This window comes from Rattus norvegicus, assembly GCF_036323735.1.
Source record: "Rattus norvegicus strain BN/NHsdMcwi chromosome Y unlocalized genomic scaffold, GRCr8 chrY_unlocalized_10, whole genome shotgun sequence".
NCBI lineage: Eukaryota > Metazoa > Chordata > Mammalia > Rodentia > Muridae > Rattus > Rattus norvegicus.
The window spans coordinates 198,891-206,274 of record NW_026947368.1 but is presented as its reverse complement, the minus strand read 5'-3'; the positions used below and the strand labels follow the sequence as shown (position 1 = coordinate 206,274).

At 39.9% G+C, this 7,384-nt stretch overlaps 1 long non-coding RNA gene across 1 annotated transcript; it reads left to right on the top strand.

Moving 5' to 3' along the window:
• The first annotated feature begins 2,830 nt into the window (after window positions 1-2,830).
• Window positions 2,831-6,791, top strand: LOC134484569 (uncharacterized). The gene is made up of 3 exons (XR_010062036.1): window positions 2,831-3,398; window positions 5,536-5,727; window positions 6,371-6,791. It is a non-coding gene; the product is annotated as an uncharacterized LOC134484569 (long non-coding RNA).
• The last annotated feature ends 593 nt before the right edge of the window (window positions 6,792-7,384 follow it).

Below are 7,384 nucleotides of genomic sequence, written 5' to 3'. Positions count from 1 at the left end.
TTGTCTCCTAACGCTATGAGGGTAGATGGAATGTTAACGTGGATTCTGTGCCACTTGGTCAAGAATATAGAATCCACAATGACAATGCAAAATAGACTACCTATTGTTCTTTTGAACCTATTGAAGTTGAGGTTTCACTGGACCTCAAGCAATTCCTCTCCCAGCACATCCTCCTGAATCTTATATTTGCCCTGAAGAAAGATCATGGTAGAACATCCAAAACCCTCAAGTCTGGCCGTGGGAAGATATTTGAGAACTGATATCTAATGTGACTACAGAACCACGTTAGGTAGTCCATATTGTCCTTTGCTTTACTGATGTCTGATAAATTTTGGATAAAATGAGGATTTGGGAGTTTATCATTTCGAAGAGGTAAACAATATTAATCTTATATTCACTCTATAGCTGGGCATTCTTTGTTGCCAAAATCATTGCAAAATATTGAATTGGAAAACAGAATGTTTGAATACACATTCAGGAATCTATGTAAAGTCCACTATGAAGGAATGTACAGTAAGAAAATGTCATACAATATTCTTTCAATTAATGGTCTGTTGGGAAAATACTGTCCTTTAAGAAACAGAAAACACCTAGGAAATTGAACTGTATTTCACAGGAATGATCCAATGAATAAAATTATTATCCAGAAGATTCTCCTCCACTCCAAGTTCCTAGATCTTTTCTACCCATGCCAAGTCCCTAACTAACTTTCGCCATTCAGAGCATGTAACCACTAATGATGCAAAGAGAAGTCACTTTCTTTATTGAGATGTAGTATGTAATCTTTTCCACCGTGTCAAAGGACACACTCCTGGAAAGGGCACCCTCTAATCTTGTCAATGTAAGGAAAGCTGTTCTGCAGGAAGGCCATGGCAGTTCTCAGTGACATCACCATTAGGCTTTTCCTGAAAAATATCTTTATCCAGAAGAGTCTTAGGTTCTTCGGTGATGTCACAGGTGTTGTTGTGACTGCTCTGCCTCTCAGATATTCCTTCAGTACCTCTACGGTTTACTAATTGTCTTCTAATTCAGAGTAAACAGCCATTTGGGAGGTGAACAAAGAAGAAGAAGAGATCAGAGATGGAGAGAATGAAGCTGGCCTTTTGTTTTAGTTTAAAAAATCGACGAAATATGTAGTCCATGGGAACGCTCACTGAATGCTCTCTCAGAATAGTTATGGTTCATTGAAGAGATGGTGTTGATCTCAGCCTTCCACACGTGGGAAGCTGGAGCCTGGATCCACTCAGTAGCATCTAGATTTACTTGCTGGCTATGGTTCCTGGAAATCAGAGATGTTTATATCATTAATATCTATATTCCAAATGTCAGGTACTGGGATGGACAGAGTTGATTTTCTAAGAGCTCATGGATTCTATTCTTTCTGCCCAGAAGGAAAAGTTCCTAAGGAAGATGGAAACAACAAGTATTGTGTCCTCAGCTCAATTTAAACTCCTCCAGGCTTTGGATTCCTAGAGTGCAGTTTGTGTCTGAAACTGATATCTGGGAGAGAAAATTGCATCTAGTTGAGACTTCATTACATCAGACTTTCGACTGTATTACTCTGATTATCATTCCCTGACAAGACCATTTAGATTTCTGAGTCAATAAGTGTGATTAGTTGGCACTTTTCTTTTCTTTTATTTCTTTCATTTTTTTTTATTTTTTAGCAAATTTTATTCTTTTCTTATTGAATATTTCTATATTTACATTTCAAATATTATTTCCTTTTTCAATTTCCTGGCCATAAAATCCCTTATCAGTTCCCCTCCCCTTGTTCTATTACCCCACTTACTGTAACTTGAAAATCATTTGAACAGGCAGTCAATCCCAGGGAAGACCAATGGCCTCTCCTTCCATTGGTGCCCAATAAGGTCATCCTCTGCTACATACGCTTTTGGAGCCATAGGTCTGTCCATGTACAGTCTTTGAATATTGGTTTGGTAAAAGAAAGCTCTGGTTCATTGGCATTGTTGTTCTTATGGGATTGAAAGCCCCTTCAGCTCTTGTAATCCTTTCTCAAAATCTACCAAAATGAGGTCCGTTTTCAGTTCACTGGTTTGCCACTAGCATTCAATTCTGTATTTGGCATGCTCTAGCTGGGTCACTGTGTAAAGTTCTATACCTGGTTCCTCTCAGCATGCACTTCTAAGCTTAATCATTCTTATCTAATTTTGTTGGATGAAATTATTTATATATATATATATATATATATATATATATATATATATATATATATTCTTGATGGTCCTTACAGCTATGAGGTTATTTGGAAATTTAGCATGAATGAGCAGATCTAGGTCAAGAATTTAGAATCCAAAAATTACAGTGTCAAATATGCTCCCTCCTGTTCTTATGAACCTTTTGAAGTTGATGTTTCCATGGACCTAAAGCCTTTCCTCTCCTTGCCCATCTTCCTGAATCTTAGAGTTGGACTGAAAAAAGAATCATGGTAAAATATCCAAAACCCTCAAGTCTGTCCCTGGTAACACAGGAAGGTAGATATTAGAGAACTGATGTCTAATGGGACTACAGAAACACATTCAATAGTTCATGTTGTCCTTTGCTTTTCTGATGTCTGGTAATTTTTGGATAAAATGTGGATTTGGGAGTTTATCATTGAAATGGGAACACAATACTTACACTGTTATAATGACTCTATAACTAGGCCCACTTTTGTTCCAAAACAATTGCAAAATAATGAAATTGGAAAACGGAATTTTTGAGTAAACATTCAGAAATATATATAAAGTTCACTATCAAGGAATGTAAAATTGGAAAATGTAGTAAAATATTCATTCATTTAAAGGTCTGTAGGAAAAACACTGGCCATAGGAAACAGAGAAAACCTAGAAAATTGAATTGTATGTCACAGAAATTGACTGGGATTAAAAATATTATCTAGAAGAATCTCTTTCCCTCCATGTTCCTAATTTTTTCTACCAGTAACAAGCCCCTGACTATCTCCATTCAGAATATGTAACCACTAATGAAGCAAAGAGAAGTCTCTAGGTTTAGAGAGATGTATGGAAAGGTTTCCACTGTGTCACAGGAGACACTCCTGGAAAGGGCACCCTCTAATCTGGTCAATGTAAGGAAAGCTGTTTAGCAGGTAGGACAAGGCAGTTCTCAGTCACATCACCATTAAGACCTCAACGAAAAATCTCTTGTAACCTGGAGAGTAGTAGATTCTTCTGTGATGTCACAAGTGTTGTCGTGACATTAACTGCCTCTCAGATATTCCTTAAGTACCTCTACCTCTAGGGTTTACTAATTGGCCTATAATTCAAAGTAAACAGCCATTTGTGAGAGAGAAGATCAAGGAGGAGGGATAGGGAGAAGGAAGCTGGCCTTCTGTCTTGGTATAAAAAGAACAAATATGTGCTCCTTGGTAAAGCTCAGTGAGTCCTGCTTAGGGGTTGAGTGGGTTCCTCAAAGAGATAGCCTAAATCATAGCCTTCCACATATAGGAATCAGTAGCTGGGAGCCTCTCAAAGTATGTAGACTTCCCTGCCTATTATGGTTCCTGGAAGTTATTGAGTTTATATCATTGATTTCTTTATTCTAAAAGCTAAGTCTTGGGAAGGACAAAGTAGTTTTCCTGAGAGCTCAAGGCTTTTCTTTGTGCCCAGAACAAAAAGGTGCTAAGGAAGAAGGCAAAGGCAAGTATTGTGTCCTCAGCTCAGTGTAAACTCCTCCATGCTTTGGATTCCTTTAGTGCAGTTTGTGTCTGAAACTGATATCTGGGAAGGAGAATTGCTTCTAGTTGAGACTTCATCATCTCACTCTTTTCACTACTATTACTCTGAGTAGCATTCCCTAACCGTTACCCTTAAGATTTCTGAGTCAGTAAGTTTTTATTCCTTTTCCTTCCTTTATTTTTTATTTTTTTTTCAGGAAATTTTAATGAATTTTTAATCGGATATTTCCATATTTACACTTCAAATGTTATTTCATTTCCCAAGTTCCTTTCCATAGAGCTTAACTAGTATCCTCCCCTTTTTCTATAAACTCCCCTTACTGCCCCTTGTCATTCTCTTTAACTGGGAGTCAAACCCATGGAGTACAATCGGCTTCTCCTTACATTGGTGCCCAACAAGGCCATCCTCTGCCACATATGCAGTTGGATCTTTAGGTCTTTCCATGTACAGATTTGAATATTGGTTTGAATGAACCAGAAAGCTCTGGTTCATTGGCATTGTAGTTCTTATGGGATTTGAAATCTCCTTCAGTTCTTGTAAACCTTTCTCAAAATCTACCAACAGGAGGTCTGGATCAGTGCACTGGTTTGCCACTGGAATTCACTTCTGTATTTGACATGCTCTAGCTATGTCTCTCAGGGAAGATCTAAATCTGTTTCCTGTCAGCATGTACTTCTTAGCTTCATCAATCCTATATTCATATCAATCTTATATTCTTATATTCCTTCAGTATCTGCTGTAAACTCATAGATATTTTTCCCCCTTCTAAAACGGACTGAAGCAAGCATAAGTTGGGTTCCTTTTCTTGACCTTCTAGTGGTCTGTGGATGGTACCATGAGTAATTTGAGCTTTTGGGTCAATACACACGTTTGGTGATTGCATACCATGTGTGTTTTTCTGTGATTTGTTTGCTTCACACAGGATGATATTTTCTTGTTCAATCCATTTGTCTATGTCTTTCTTGTAATCATTGTTTTATAGCTGATTAGTAGTCCATTGTGTAGATGTACCATATTTTCTGTATCCATTTCTCTGATGAATGCCATCTGGGTTCTTTCCAGCCTATGGGTATTTTAAATAAGGTTGCTATGAACATTGTTCTGTATGTGTCTTTTTTTATGTCTTCTTTTCGGTATATGCCCAGGAGTGGTATGGCTTGGACCTCAGTTATTGCAATGTCCAATTTTCTAAGGATCCTGCAGACTGATTTCCAGAATGTTTGAACCAGTTTGTAATCCAACCAACAAAGAAGGAGTGTTCCTCTTTCTTCACATCCTTATCATCATCTTCTGTCTCCTGATTTTTTTTATTACAGTCATTCTGACTTGTGTGAGGTGGAAACTCAGAGTTGTTTTCATTTACATTTCTATGATGACCATTTCTTTACGTTCTTTTCAGATAATTGATTTCCTTCAGTTGAGAAATCTTTGTTTAGTTCTGGAACATAATTTTAATAGGGTTATTTGTCTCTCTGAAGTCTAAATTTTGAGTTCTTTGTATGTATTGGTTATGGCCTTCTATCAGATGGAGGATTGGTATAGACCTTTCCAAATCTGTTCCTTGCGGTTTTGTCCTAAAAGTGTCCTTTGGCAGGCAGTTTTCTACTACAGTGAAGAACTGTCAGTTAGTAAACTAAAACAAGGACTGGCTCCTTACTGACTTCCCTACGTGTTCTGAACAGTAGATGGGGAAACTAAACAACCATGTTATACCCCTACAAGGCATGCCTATCTATAGTCGTGGATCTAGAGAGACCTAGCAGAGATTCTGGGCATCTGTCAAAGAAATGTAGGCTGGTGAAGTTTGCAGTTTTCATCCTGGTTTCTGTATCTACAGGCTATGGTGTTGTGAAGACAAGATACCACATGTGCAGCTGTGAATAAGTCTGAGAAGGCTGACTTCTTGGATTTCTGAAGCATTACTAAGTGATCCAGAGGAAATCAGCACGCCCTGCTCAGCAGAGCTCTGGGAATGCTGACACTCTTGCTTCATGTTTATATTAACCTAGGTCAAAAGATCACCTGTCAGGTATGTTCTTGAATATCCTTCAGTGTGCTAGCATTGGATTGAAATGAAATACTCTTCAGGAGAGGTGTGGGAAACAACTGAACTCTTCCATTAGAATCAGAGAGATGAGCTGTATTGACCTTCAATAGACTGTGTATGCTTCTGGTCTTTGGCTTTGACTATGCAGATCTATTGTCTCATACATCATTGTTCATGTGGCCAAGTTGCGGGGAAAGTCCGACACACAATTCTTTCCCATTTTCACATCCTCCATTCTAGGGTAATAGATTTTAGAAAAGCCCTTCCCATTTTATATAGTAGACCAACTGACCTAACTTTTCTTCAATACCCTCTTCTCTATTATCTGTATACCGTGTTTGTGTTTGTGTTTGTGTGTGTGTGTGTGTGTGTGTGTGTGTGTGTTTCAGTTTGTGCGCTTAAATGGTTAGTTTGTATGCAAGTTTAGAGAAGGATTCTATGTAAGAAATCTCTAAACTGTGGATGGGGCAGCATCCAAATGTTCTCCCACATCATGACCTTCTAGAAAGAGTAGCATAATCTGCAAAAAATAATACAGTTGAAAGTAAAACTTGGAGGAAATGCCCTGGGATGGCTACATTATCACTGTTGACTGTGACATTTTTCTCTTGGCTTCTGTGGCCAGACATGAAGGCTCTGAAGCAAAGTTGCATCCTGTTGATCTGTGAATAAGATGAAGGAGGCTATCAACTGGGTCACATGAAGCATATGAAAAGCGTGACAGCAGCAGCTCTCTGGTCTCAGACCCCGTGAGAGAGAGACCCAACCGCCTGGTCAGGTGGGCACTCCTGAGGCTGCAGAGCAGAAGAGACCACCAGCGCTCACCCCTGCCCACATCCCTGGCCCAAGAGGAAACTGTATAAGGCCTCTGGGCTCCCGTGGAGGAGGGCCCAGGACCAGCAGGACCCCTGCCTGAGACACCCCGGAACCTGAAGGAAACAGACCTGATAAACAGTTCTCTGCACCCAAATCCCGTGGGAGGGAGAGCTAAACCTTCAGAGAGGCAGAAAAGCCTGGGAAACCAGAAGAGACTGCTCTCTGCACACACATCTTGGACGCCAGAGGAAAAAGCCAAAGACCATCTGGAACCCTGGTGCACTGAAGCTCCCGGAAGGGGCGGCACATGTCTTCCTGGTTGCTGCTGCTGCAGAGAGCCCATGGGCAGCACCCCATGAGCGAACTTGAGCCTCTGGACCACAGGTAAGACCAAATTTTCTGCTGCAAGAAAGCTGCCTGGTGAACTCAAGACACAAGCCCACAGGAACAGCTGAAGACCTGTAGAGAGGAAAAACTACACGCCCAAAAGCAGAACATTCTGTCCCCATAACTGACTGAAAGAGAGGAAAACAGGTCTACAGCACTCCTGACACAGGCTTATAGGACAGTCTAGCTACTGTCAGAAATAGTAGAACAAAGTAACACTAGAGATAATCTGATGGCGTGAGGCAAGCGCAGGAACCCAAGGAACAGAAACCAAGACTACATGGCACCATCGGAGCCCAATTCTCCCATCAAAACAAACATGGAATATCCAAACAAATCAGAAAAGCAAGATCTAGTTTCAAAATCATTTTTGATCATGATGCTGGAGGACTTCAAGAAAGATGTGAAGAACTCCCTTAGAGAACAAGTAGAAGCC